Source organism: Giraffa tippelskirchi, chromosome 6, assembly GCF_054371585.1.
Source record: "Giraffa tippelskirchi isolate mGirTip1 chromosome 6, T2T-mGirTip1v1.2.pri, whole genome shotgun sequence".
Classification (NCBI taxonomy): Eukaryota; Metazoa; Chordata; class Mammalia; order Artiodactyla; family Giraffidae; genus Giraffa; species Giraffa tippelskirchi.
The window spans coordinates 11,475,748-11,489,888 of NC_137280.1; the positions used below are offsets into that span (position 1 = coordinate 11,475,748).

General features: G+C 40.9%; 1 long non-coding RNA gene across 1 annotated transcript in view; it reads left to right on the forward strand.

Annotated features, from left to right (window-relative positions):
• Positions 1 to 12,613, forward strand: part of LOC145509054 (uncharacterized) — a 44,593-nt gene extending 31,980 nt beyond the window's left edge. The window contains exons 4-5 of the long non-coding RNA XR_014055819.1: positions 5,413 to 5,537; positions 10,780 to 12,613. This is a non-coding gene — a long non-coding RNA (uncharacterized LOC145509054). The remainder of the gene's footprint in view (positions 1 to 5,412; positions 5,538 to 10,779) is intronic.
• The last annotated feature ends 1,528 nt before the right edge of the window (positions 12,614 to 14,141 follow it).

A 14,141-nucleotide genomic window follows, 5' to 3' on the forward strand; every position in this document is an offset into this window, starting at 1 on the left:
CCATTTTTACCTGTGGCTGGATATGTTGTCCTTTTCAAACACCTTATGGACCCAGAGAGAATCTTCTTTTCAAGCATTCATGGGAAATGACCAAAATATATGTAATGCACTAGGTCTCAGATTTCCAAATGGAGAATTGTCTAGGCCACAGTCTTTGACTGCACATGAAATAAAGCTCAGAGTGAATGACAAAGATTAAATTATGACATCTCAATTTGAGAATCTGAAAGTACTTCCCTTATTGGTAATGGCATAATTGGTAAAAGGAAAAAATTAGAAACAACGGAAATGTTCAACAATAGATATAGAAAGCTATGCAGTTGTTAAAATAATGTTTTATATTTTTATCATTTTTTTATTGTTTTATGACAATAATGTTTATATTATTGATGCCTGAGATGAAAATTAAACTTTTAGAAGTTGATGTGCTCATGAAAGAACTACCTTCCAAGATTCATTCATTGAAATGGTAGTCCTTTATTTCCGACAACTCCTTGCTTACAAAGAGTTTCAGGTGCGAGCAGCTTATGCCTTAGCGGTGATATGCTGATCAGGACTCTTCTGCTTTCCCAAAGTCAATTTTCTTAGCAGATTAAAAAAGGAAAAAAAAGAATGTCTATTATTACATCCTCAGTGCTCAGAAAGGAGGAGAGATGTGTAGAGCCCTGTATAATGACACAGTGAACTGACGGTAGTCATGGCGAAAGATGTGAAACCTCATCTACTCTCTGTCACCACAGATTCTTAAACCACAGAGGGAGGAGATGGGAGAAAATGCAGAGAAAATTAGGTGGGCAAAGGCCGTGGAGAAGCTGGGAAACTTTATGGGTATAGTGACCACACCCTCTGAATTAAAAATTGACATTACAACTATGAGGATGAAACTGAAATCTCTTGGACTATTTGGGAGATCGGTTTTTCTAATTCTATGAAATCTGAATAGGAAATTCTACAGATTGTGTCCCAAGAAGAAGAAAGCCTAGTAGCTGTGCTTGGGGAAATCTTGAAGAAGTTGCAAAGTAGACTGATGACTTGAGAAATCTAAGAAAGCTGGAGTTTGAAAAGAGGTGTTTTAAATTATTTTTTTATTAAAAAATATTTGCTGTGGAAAATCATAAAGAAAATAAACCATCTATAATTCCACCACTCTGAAATAATGACTTCTGGGGTTTTACTGTGTTTTTGTCTAGACTTTTACCTTGGATATATAATTTTTAAAATTATAGTAAAGTATACATAACATAAAATTTAGGGCCTTTGCTGGCGGCCCAGTGGACTCTGTGCTCCCAGTACAAGGGGCCTGGGTTCAATCCCTGGTCAGAAAATTAGATCCCACTAAGAGTTTGCATGCCACGACTAAAGGTCCACATTTCACCACGAAGATTAAAGATCCTGTGTGCCCCAACTAAGACCCAGGGCAGCCAGATAAATAAATATTTAAAAAAATAAAATTTATCATCTTACCCACTATTAAGTATACAGTTCAGTGACATTAGGTAGTTTTACATCCTTGTGCACACCTCACCACCAATCATCTCTAAAACTCTTTCATTTTGTGAAACTGAAACTCTATACCTGTTCATCACTAACACCTCATTCTCCCCTCCCCCCAGCCGCTGACAAACACCATTCTATTTTCCACCCTTATGATTTTTAATTAAACACATAATATTTATTTAAAATTAAAATTACACTGCATATTATAGAGTTTTGTGCTCTGTTCTCTTTAATTAAGATTAGCTCTCTCATATCATTACATAGTCTCACCAGCATCCTTTTGCAATATATTCTGTATGGATGTTTCTTCATTTTTTTATTTTAAAATTGTCCATAAACATACTTACATGTAAAGTCTTATGAGTAAGCAACATTCTGTAGAATATTTTAAATAACCCCATAAAATTAAGAGCTGTTGAAACTTGTTTGACAAAATAAGGTAAATACGATCATACGGTTTCTCGTTTTTCTATTTTGGTAGAGAAGCTACATTTGTTAGAATAGAAACAAAAGAAAAATGCTTAACTAATCTATTATTTAGTCAATTTTCTGAGACCACCTAACATGCTAAACATGTGTACCATCAGTCTACATTTTTCCCAAGTGTGATAAAACGCAAAAGAACCTACCACTGTTAGTGTGTTAGTTGAACAGTTGTGTTCGAGTCTTTGCAACCACATGGACTGTAGCCCGCCAGGCTCCCCTGTCCATGGGGATTCTCCAGGCAAGAATACTGGAGTGGGTAGCCTTTCCCTTCTCCAGGGGATCTTCGCAACCCAGGGATCAAATCTGGGTCTCCTGCATTTCAGGCAGATTCTTTATCGTCTGAACCACCAGGGAAGCCCAAAGAACCTACAGGTATGAAAAATATTATCTTTCCTAATAGAGTTATAAGATTTCTGGCTTCACTTTCACCATTTCTTGTTTGGACCAGTTTAGACCGAGTGAGTGAGTGGAGTGAAAGTCGCTCAGTTGTGTCCAACTCTTTGCGACCCCATGGACTATACAGTCCATGGAATTTTCCAGGCCACAATACTGGAGTGGGTAGCCTTTTCCTTCTCCAGGGGATCTTCCCAACCCAGGGAACAAACCCATGTCTCCTGCATTGCAGGCAGATTCTTTACCTGCTGAGCCAATTTAGACTGCTGCTGCTGCTGCTGCTAAGTCTCTTCAGTCGTGTCCAACTCTGTGCAACCCCATAGACGGCAGCCCACCAGGCTCCGCCGTCCCTGGGATTCTCCAGGCAAGAACACTGGAGTGGGTTGCCATTTCCTTCTCCAATGCGTGAAAGTGAAGTCACTCAGTCGTGTCCGACTCTTCGCGACCCCATGGACTGCAGCCTACCAGGCTCCTCCGTCCATGGGATTGTCCAGGCAAGAGTACTGGAGTGGGTTGCCATTGCCTTCTCCGCAATTTAGACTAAATGCAAGAAAACCCGGGTGTAGGTTGCTTTTAACCTGAAAACACCTACTGAGAGGAATACTTTTTGTGACTTGAGAACAGAAACAGGACAATCTTCCTTCAGAGGCTCTGGTAACAAGGCAGAGACCTGGTTTTGTCCCCTCCCATCTCCTTTAACCGGAGAAAGCAATGGCAACCCACTTCAGTATTCTTGCCTGGAGAATCCCAGGGACGGTGGAGCCTGGTGGGCTGCCATCTATGGGAATGAACAGAGTCGGACACGACTGAAACGACGCAGCAGCAGCAGCATCCCCTTTACTCTCGGCTCATCTGTTCCAGTGTTAACATGAGTTCTGTGTACTGTGATCTCTGCGGCAGGCACTGAGCTATGTGGTACCTGGACCTGGTCATGCCCTTCTTTGGGACTGGAGCGAACCCCCCTCCACCCAGAAGGAAAGAGCCAAACTTCTAGTTGTGGCGATGGGGGGTTGTTGTTGTTTAGTTGCTCAGTCATGTCCAGTGCTTTTGCAACCCCATGGACTGTAGCCCACCAGGCCCCTCTGTCCATGGGATTTCCCAGGCAAGAATACTGGAGTGGGTTGCCCTTTCCTTCTCCAGGGGATCTTCCCGACCCAGGGATCGAACCTGCATCTCCTGCATTGGGGGGTGGGTTCTTTACCACTGAGAAGGTGGGCTGGAATCCCTGAATCCTAAAATCCTATTTCCTCCAAGGGATTCATTTCCCAGCAAGCCTGTCCTTATGACTATGCGCTAAGAAAGGAGCAACACGTCTCTGTCCTTGAAACCTTAGAAGATATATACTCATGTTTAATGTCTTGTTCCAAGCGTATGAAAACAGGCCAGTGCTGATGTTAAACTGCAGCTAGAGCCATCCCCAATGCGGTGACCTCAAACCTTCAGACCTCTCTTCATATGTCGATGCCACAATACTGCCAACGTTCAGTGAGGGCAACTCTGTAATCCAGAGAGACCCATTTCCCCTGAAAGTGGCTTCCCTCTCAAGGTATGTTCTTACTGGACCCCGCCAGCCCCGACCAGTTCTCCTAGGTTTCCGTGTTGGCTGACAAAGATGGCCGTGATCACGGCGATTGCCTTTACATTCTCTGCATGCCTTACCCTCCACTGCCTGGCCGAAACTTCCATGGTTTATGCAAGGCGTGGCCTAGGAAGAGTTCCTAGTACTTTCCCTGCTCTAAACAGAGAGGAGAGCTCCTCTGGCAAGAGCAGCCTCTTAAGTGTTCTGCCCCTTCTGTCTCTTCACCTCAGGTTACAGAGCCCAGGCCTTCTCATGGGGGTTTGCTGGCGGCGCACATCACTATTCTCTTTACCCTGGCCACTCGACTTCCGTCTTCTCGCCTCTAGAGCATTACCTATAGTAGAGCGTCTGCAGGTGCCTATTAAATAAACTATTAGTGGAAGTTTGGCCTTTAATGCTTTCTCTGGTACCTCTTTCATTGCTCCAGGCTTCAGGAGAATCTCTGCAACTTTGCTGTCCAAACCCTTTTCCTCTAGGACAGAGTGTGTTGAGGCTCTTCTGTGTTGGTCTGGGCTGCAGATAACAATCCCTAAGTCATACACGAGGCTTTGGAGCAAACTGAATATGGATGGGTCCACCTGATCTAGAAATTGATTTTAATTGATCAGGGAAGTCAAATTGTAAAGGCTCAATCCAGGGGCAGTCCCTACCTTTCTTGGCTCCTAATCAATTCCTGCCTTCCCTCAGTCTGTGTAAATAAATAAAATGTCCTTGAAATGAGGAAATCCGTAAGAATTAGGTTTTAAAATGATTTCCTGCTCAGGATGCGGTCTGCATGCAAAAAAATAAATAGAAGGAACAATAGTAAATAGAAGGACAAAGTAAGGTATTAAACTTGAAATCAAGTTTCGCTCTATAAAACCTGTTATGGAGCTGTGGTTGGAATTCTTTTTTTCCTCTTAAAGAAAAGGAAAAAAAGGTCGATGGTGAAAAGGAAATGATCTGATTTGCTGAAATGTTTGGTCTAGAGGACTACTCCGTATATAGTTAGATGCAAAGTTGCCTCTGACTTCCTGAATATATTATGTCTTTGAGTATACTGTGTTTCTGATTTTTTTTTTTTTTAATGTGTTTTAGTTTCAGTTTCTTTCTTCCTTTTTTTAGGTATATGTTAAACCAACTTGTCCTACATGCTAGAACTGGCTAGTTTTGGTTGAGATACTTTTAGAAGTTTTATTAATTCAGAAGGTGTTGGGAAATATTGGCTGAATAATGCATCTTTCAGTGTAATTTATTCCCAGAAACCTCTGCATTAAAAGATTCTGACTCAAAATATCTATTATGTTCATAGACAAATACATTGTTTTCTATTTTTGCAGGCATTTCCTGTTTAACTTTCACATACTCTGCGATGTAGGTGTGACTACTGTTTTGTTGATTCTTGTACTTGGACAAGCCAAAGCTCAGCAAAGTCAAGTTCTTTTTCTTGTTTCTCTTCCCCTCCCCCTTGCCCCAAGGTCACTATAAAAAGCAGGAATAGAATCAATGTTGGCTGCCTCCCAGCTTAATGTTCCATACCTTGGGTGAAGCCGGATCTTGGAGCAATTTTCATTTACCTTCTCGTTTAAGCAATCTGAATCAGGTAAATACGCTCGAACCAAATTAAAACCAAGGTTTTAATGTGTTTATTTTTAGAAGAATTTTATTTACAGTAATTGCTTTCCTGTTTTTCATGCAATACATTGTGTTCTGAGCAGGGCAAAGAAATCTATTTAAATGCCCCTATCTGGTGACTTAGTCCATTTTCTTTGCATCTGATGATAACATCTGGCAGTACCCAAAGTTCCAATCCCAAGTGGTTCACATAATGCACAATGTTGCCCTTGTCTGGTTTTTCTCTTAACTGGGACTGACTAATAGTATTTGGGCTAAGGAATTTCCACAATCTAATAGTAGAATCTTAGACTTGGAAAAGACTTTACAGATCATTTAGTTGCATATCCCACCCAATGCAAGCATCCCTTCCATAGCATGCCTGACAGTGACTCACCCACCTCTTGTACCCCAACCCCTCCAGGGACAGAGCCCTCCCAAAGGACATGGCAGTTCACTCCACTTTTGAACACTGAATTGCTGAAAAATTTCCCTTATGCTATCATGGTGAACTGAGATTTTGTCTCTCTGTAACTACTACCCATGTCATCATCGGATGACAAATTATGTTAGTTAATTATTTAGTGTTAGTTGCTCAGTCGTGTAGTCACCAGGTGACAAATTATATTATGGTCATATAATTCAAATTGATCATAATATGCAAATTGTTTCACACAATGGAAATGTAAATGGTTCTCATACTGCCTTCTAGGAAGGTGACTTTTTTCCTAGGTAAACATTTCTTATTCCTTCTCCTTTTGTGGCTTATGTAGTTGAGATTCTTTAATTTGCCAGAGGCAGAAAATCCAGTTCAACGTGGATCCATTAAGGAAAAAAAAGTATTGGCCTATATAACTGAAAAGTCCAGAGGAAGAGGAGGCCGCTGGCCCAGCCAGTGTCGTCAGGGCCTGATCCCCGCCCCTCACCCCCACCCCTCAAACTGTCATTCAGGGTCCCACCAGGAGAGAGAAGTCACAGGATCATTTGAACAGGGAAAGCTCAGTCTACAGAATCATTCACTTTGCTGTCCATCTGAAATTGACATAGCATTGTAAACCAACTGTGTTTCAATAAAAATTATAAAAAAAAAAAGAATTATTAACTATAGCAGGATATGTAAAACATTAGATTGGCTAGGGAAAAGTAGAGTCCTAAAGAATGCAGGGAGAGTGGGTATATGGAGCAATCCTCCCCCAGGGCTGACAGAGCACCCGAGAAAGATCCTGGCACTTCCATCTCCCCACCTATGGTTGGGATCCAGACCTTGTTGGAAAGGGCACAGCTGTGTCTCTCTGATGGAGGAACAAGTCACTGTCATGCTATTTCAGTGGAACCTGCTGGAAATCTTGCCCTGCAACTTACTGGAAATTTATTCCCATGGTGCTGGGGAAAGCTGTTCATGAGGAAGTGTACCTGATTGGTGCCTGCCCTGTCATTCCAGGTAGCCTGGTTCAGCCAGGTGGACACCTATCTGTACTCGTTTAGGTAGAGCTGGTAAATACTGACCAAGTACAGCCTAGAAAGGCCCAGGCAAAGACTGGTCTATTTCTAAAACTCTCAAAAGAATAAAATGACAATAGGTATCTTACCTTTGCATTTAAGCATTGCTGCAGTGGTCCATCATAATCACCATGCAGAAAAGATTTTAGAATGTCCACTTTCACATTTATGAACATCAGATCATAGCACACACAATAAAGCCCTATGGTCCTCAGAGTTCAGTTCAGCTCCTCAGTTGTGTCCTACTCTTTGTGACGCCACAGACTGCAGCACACCAGGCCTCCCTGTCCATCACCAACTCCCGGAGTTTACTCGAACTCGTGTCCATTGAGTCAGTGACGCCATCCAACCATCTCATCCTCTGTTGTCCCCTTCTCCTCCCACCTTCAATCTTTCCCAGCATCAGCGTATTTATATAAAAAGGTTAGGAAGCAGCATTTGCTAGTAACTACTGTGTGTGTGCTCAGTCACTCAGTCATGTCAGACTTTTTGTGACTCCATAGCCTGCCAAGCACCTCTGTCTATGGAATTTTCCAGGCAAGAATATTGGAGTGGGTTGCCATTTCCTATTCCAGGGGATTTTCCCAATCCAGGGATGGAACCTGTGTCTCCTGTGTCTCCTGCATTGGCAGGCGGATTCTTTACCACTGAGCCACCACTGGGCAGGCTAAGTGGCTTCAGTTGTGTCCAACTCTTTACAACCCTGTGGGCTATAGCCTCCATTACTGGGAGATAATTCTCCACGTGTCTTTCTTGTTTCTGCATGGCTTGCAAGCAGAGATACCGACTTGCTTTTATTCTGGATTATCTTTCTTAGCTTCATCTAGGGAAGTTTATGTAGTGAACAGCCTCGGAAGATAGAGATAGTGTTTCCCTGTAAAGCAAAGAGCAGTTATGCTTACAGTCCAGTATTAAAAAGATAATGTCTCATCTGGAACAAAAGGTGTTGCATATATACCGATTATAAAAGATTCACATTTCTTGTTCTTAGGCTTCCCCTCCTGTAATTAACCCTATTGTGTGTTCAGTTGCTATCATGTCCTCTTCATATCACCCTGACACCCTGTGTTTCTTTCTTTTTTAAAAATTGAAGTATAATTGACCTGCAATACTGTGTTATTTCAGATGTACAACATAATGATTCAATATTTCTATACATTGCTAAATGATCACCGCAAGAAGTCAGTTCCCATCTGTCACCAATTTACATTCCCACCGGCAGTGGGAAAAGGACTCCCCTTTTCTCCATATGCTTGCTGACACTTGTTATTTCTTGTCTTTTTGATGATAGCCATTGAGACAAGTGTGAGGTGTTGTGTCACTGTGGTTTTGAGCTGCTTTATGGGCTGGCCATCTGTATGTCTTCTTCGGACAAGTGTTTATTCAGGTCCTCTGTCCATTTTTTAATCAGGTTTGTTTTTTTTGATGTTGAGTTGTGTGAGTTCTTTATGTGTTTTGGGTATTAACTTCTAATCAGATATATTGTTTGCAAATATCTTTTCTCATTCAGTAGGTGGACTTTTTCATTTTGTTGATGTTTTCCTTTGTTGTCCAGAAGCTCTTTAGTTTGATACGGTCTCATTTGTTTATCTTTGGTTTTGTTTCACCTGCCTAAGGAGACCAGAGCTGAAAAAAAATTACTAAGATTGATGTCAGATAGTGTACTGCCAATGTTTTCTTCTACGAGTTTTGTGGTTTCAGATTTTACTGTTAAGTCTTTAATCCATTTTAATTTTATTTTTGTATATGGTGTAAGAAAGTTGTTCATTTTGATTCTTTTGCATGTAGCTGTCCAGTTTTCTAACACCCTTTACTGAAGACACTGTCCTTTCCCCAGTGTATGTTTTTGACACCTTTCTCATGGATTAATTGACCATATATGCTTGGGTTTGTTTCTGGGCTTTCTATTCTGTTCCATTCATCCATGTGCCTGTTTTTGTGCCAGTACTATACTATTCTGATCACGGTAATATTGTGGTATAGTTTGAAATCAGGCAACATGATACTTGTAGCCCTGTTCCTCTTTCTCAAAATAGTTTTGGCTATTTTTGCGTTTTGGGGACTTTTGCATTTCCATATAAATTTTAGAATTACTTTTTTCTAGTTCTGTGAAAAATGCTATTGGTATTTTGATAGGGACTGCATTGGAGAAGGAAATGGCAATCCACTCCAGTATTCTTGCCTAGAGAATCCCAGGGACGGGGGAGCCTGGTGGGCTGCCATCTGTGGGGTCGCACAGAGTCGGACATGACTGATGCGACTTAGCAGCAGCAGCAACATTGAATTTGTGGATTGCTTTGAGTTGTATGGACATTTTTAACAATATTAACTCTTCTAATCCAAAAACACAGGCTATCTTTTCATTTCTTTGTATCATCTTCAACTTCCTTCATCAGTGTTTTACAGATTTCAGAGTATAGGTCTTTCACCTCCTTGGTTAAGTTTATTTCTGGGTATGTTATTCTTTTTAATGAAATTATAAATTGAATTGTTTTCTTGCTTTCTCTTTTTTCCTCTTTCTTCTTACCTTTTTAAATTATGAAAGCATTTTGATATTATGATAAATTATGAAAGCAATTATGATAACATATTTACAGGAGACTTGGAAAATACAGAAAAAGTTACATATAGTTCCACTATATACTACAATTATTTTTGAGTAGGTAAATTAAGACTTTTGTTGGAGTTCCAATATCAAGCTCTCAAAAATTAATAGAATGAATATACAAAAAGTAGAAGCATTTAGCAGACCTGAAAACATCATGAACCAATTCAACATTATTAAGATTTATACAATTTCCACACAATAGTAGGATACAAATTCCATTCAAGTTCCCATAGACTATAAACTAGGACGGAAAAGGCAATGGCACCCCACTCCAATACTCTTGCCTGGAAAATCCCATGGACGGAGGAGCCTGGTAGGCTACAGTCCATGGGGTCGCTAAGAGTCGGACACGACTGAGCGACTTCGCTTTCACTTTTCCCTTTCATGCACTGGAGAAGGAAATGGCAATCCGCTCCAGTATTCTTGCCTGGAGAATCCCAGGGATGGCGGAGTCTGATGGGCTGCCGTCTCTGGGGTCGCACAGAGTCGGACACGACTGAAGTGACTTAGCAGATAAACTAGGAGACACTGGGACATATCCAGGGACATAAAAAAAAGGTACAAAAATTTCATGGTCTAAAGGTATTGACATCATACAGAGTGTGTTCCCTTATCACTCTGGAATTATGTTAGAAATCAATATCAAAAGATATTTGAAAATAACCAACATATTTTCAAGTGCAATGTGACATTTACCAAGAGGAATCTTTGACTTAGCCATTGAAAGCCTCAATAAAGTTAAAAGACTGAAAAAACACAGAGGGTGATTGCAGAGAAGAAAGCATTTAAATGAGAAGTTAATATCAAAACTACTTAAAAAACCCCATGTATTTGGAAGTTAAATGTCCACTTTTACATAATGGTTATATCTAAGAAGCCATAATAAGTAAAACTAGAAAATATTTGTAACAGAATAAAAATGAAAAGAGAATTTACCAGAATTTGTTGCATGCAGCTGAAGCTGCTCAGTGCAACTAAATACAATGTGGAATCTCGAATAAAGCTTGAAAACAAATAATAGACACTAGCAAAAAATTTTGTGAAATTTGAACAAAATCTGTACTTTAGTTAATAATACTGTATCACATGTTAATTACTTATGGTTTTTTTTTTCCCTCTACAGCATAGTACAAAAAAGATCTTCACGACCCAGATAATCACGATGGTGTGATCACTCACCTAGAGCCAGACATCCTGGAATGTGAAGTCAAGTGGGCCTTGGAAAGCATCACTATGAACAAAGCTAGTGGAGGTGATGGAATTCCAGTTGAGCTATTTCAAATCCTCAAAGGTGATGCTGTGAAAGTGCTGCACTTGATATGCCAGCAAATTTGGAAAACTCAGCAGTGGCCACAGGACTGGAAAAGGTCAGTTTTCGTTCCAATCCCAAAGAAAGACAATGCCAAGGAATGCTCAAACTACCGCACAATTGCACTCATCTCACATGCTAGTAAAGTAATGCTCAAAATTCTCCAAGCCAGGCTTCAGCAATACATGAACCGTGAACTTCCAGATGTTCAAGCTGATTTTAGAAAAGGCAGAGGAACAAGAGATCAAATTGCCAATATCCGCTGGATCATCGAAAAAGCAAGAGAGTTCCAGAAAAACATCTATTTCTGCTTTATTGACTATGCCAAAGCCTTTGACTGTGTGGATCACAATAAACTGTGGAAAATTCTGAAAGAGATGGGAATAGCAGACCATCTGACCTGTCTCTTGAGAAACCTGTATGCAGGTCAGGAAGCAACAGTTAGAACTGGACATGGAACAACAGACTGGTTCCAAATAGGAAAAGGAGTACATCAAGGCTGTATATTGTCACCCTGCTTATTTAACTTATATGCAGAGAACATCACGAGAAACGCTGGGCTGGAAGAAACACAAGCTGGAATCAAGATTGCCAGGAGAAATATCAATAACCTCAGATATGCGGATGACACCACCCTTATGGCAGAGAGTGAAGAAGAACTAAAGAGCCTCTTGATGAAGGTGAAGGAGGAGAGTGAAAAAGTTGGCTTAAAGCTCAACGTTCAGAAAACTAAGATCATGGCATCTGGTCCCATCACTCCATGGGAAATAGATGAGGAAACAGTGGAAACAGTGTCAGACTTTATTTTTTTGGGCTCCAGAATCACTGCTGATGGTGACTGCAGCCATGAAATTAAGAGACGCTTACTCCTTGGAAGGAAGGTTATGGCCAACCTAGATAGCATATTTAAAAGCAGAGACATTACTTTGCCAACAAAAGTCCATCTAGTCAAGGCTATGGTTTTTCCAGTGGTCATGTATGGATGTGAGAGTTGGACGCTGAAGAAAGCTGAGTGCCGCAGAATTGATGCTTTTGAGCTGTGGTGTTGGAGAAGACTCTTGAGAGTCCCTTGGACTGCAAGGAGATCCAATCAATCCATCCTAAGGGAGATCAATCCTGGGTGTTCATTGGAAGGTCTGATGTTGAAGCTGAAACTCCAATACTTTGGCCACCTCATGCGAAGGGTTGACTCATTGGAAGGGACCCTGATGCTGGGTAGGATTGGGGGCGGGAGGAGAAGGGGACGACAGAGGATGAGATGGTTGGATGGCATCACTGACTCGATGAACATGGGTTTGGGTAGACTCCGGGAGTTGGTGATGGACAGAGAGGCCTGGCGTGCTGCAATTCATGGGGTCACAAAGAGTCAGACACGACTGAGCGACTGAACTGAACTGACAGCATAGTATTTCTTTATATTCTCAGAATTGGATTAGAAGTTTCAGGGGGCAGAGTAAATGGGATACTTCTTATTACAGATCCTGTAAGATAGTCTTTCTAATAATGTGCTATGTGAGATTCTGGGTGCTTCACGTAAGAAAGGATTTGGTCTTCAGGTAGGCTGATTAAGGTCACCATCTACACCTCCAAATCTTTGTTAATAAGGAAACTGAAACTGGTAAAATGAAAAGTGACTTATCCAAGATTACGCATGTTTGTCTGTCTCTGCCTCTTTTTATGTGATATTTTGTTTCATTTCCATATCAACATATTCTTACATGGATTCTTTTCTCATTTTCTTTGAATTATCCTTATCCAGTCCCCTGGGTGGTGGTAAAATGCATTCTTATGTATTCAGGAATGGGATCCTAAAGACCTAACATATGTTGACTATGGCTGTGTAATTTCCCCAATAATGAGGTCCATAGTTCAATAATAGTCAGTAATGGTGACCAGATGTCCTTCGGGCCAGTGGCTTATGCTTGAGAGATGGTTGGAGACTTTACTCTTCTGCCCTGTGATCTTATTAGCATCTTGCTTCACCAACAAACCATGCACCAGACAAAACATGTTTCAGTCCAGCTACCATCAAGATGCTTTCGTGGAGCTTATATCAGTAGATAAAATTGCAATGGTCTGTGAGTTTTGGTTCATGGGCGCCACTTATTTGAGAAGCCAGATAGGTTATCTAAGCAGTTTTCCATGTCAGTGATGTACAGTGTTGGATGTATTTCAGTAAAAATAATAATGGCTAACACACATTGAGTGCTTGCTACATTCCGGGTACTGTTCTGAGTGCTTTTATATATTTACTCATTTAATCTTCAAAACAACCCAATAAAGTAAGGCACTATTATTATCCAGACTGAGCAGGTATAAAAACTAAGATAAAGAGTGGTTAAATCACTTGTTCAAAAGCATCAGTGACAGAGCTGGAGCTTGAGCTCAGAAAATCTGAGTTCAGGATGCTTGTGTTTTTGAATCTTTATACTATTCTTCCCTGCTCCCCAATGCCAGGCTGTATGGTCTGATGTAACGGACAACTGTACATCACAACCATATTGTTGTCCTGTCTCCTGAAGGACATTTTGGGCTTCTTCTTGTGTGTTTCATTTTCCTCATCAAGGTGTAATCGGATAATATCCTTTCTGGATCCCAATATTCAGTGTCAGCTCTAAGATTTGTATTGCTATGAAAAATTTCTCACTGAGCACAATTTTTGTTATACTAGTTGGTAAATAACTTGTAGCTTTTCCAGGCAATGTGTTTCTGGAAAGGAATTATTATCTCATCTCTCTTATCCCCTACTTGGAGATGAAACCTGCTGGACTGGCCTGGCTGCTCTAACTTTGAGTGACATGGGCAGGGAGCCTGCTCACCTGTATCTGTGAAGGGCGAGCCAGGACTCCTGGACCAGCCAGTGGGCTCAGGAGCTTTATTCTAACAGGTCATCTAAACAAGATAGTATGGAGGTTGTAAAGAGAGTGGAAGCAGGGAGGAATGGGATCAGAAACCAGTGAAGAGAGGAGCAGAGTAAACTAACCCTAAAGGAGCCTCTGGAAGGCATTCTGAGCAATTCTGAGCAAGATCAGAGACAGGAAGCTGTTGCCAGAAGCCCAGATGTGTTGAAATGAACTTCCCAAACTTTAGAGAGAAGTTAAACCCTTATTAAAATTTTTAGTGATTTACATATTCCTTAAACACACATGTAATCCATACAAACAATTCTGTGTACC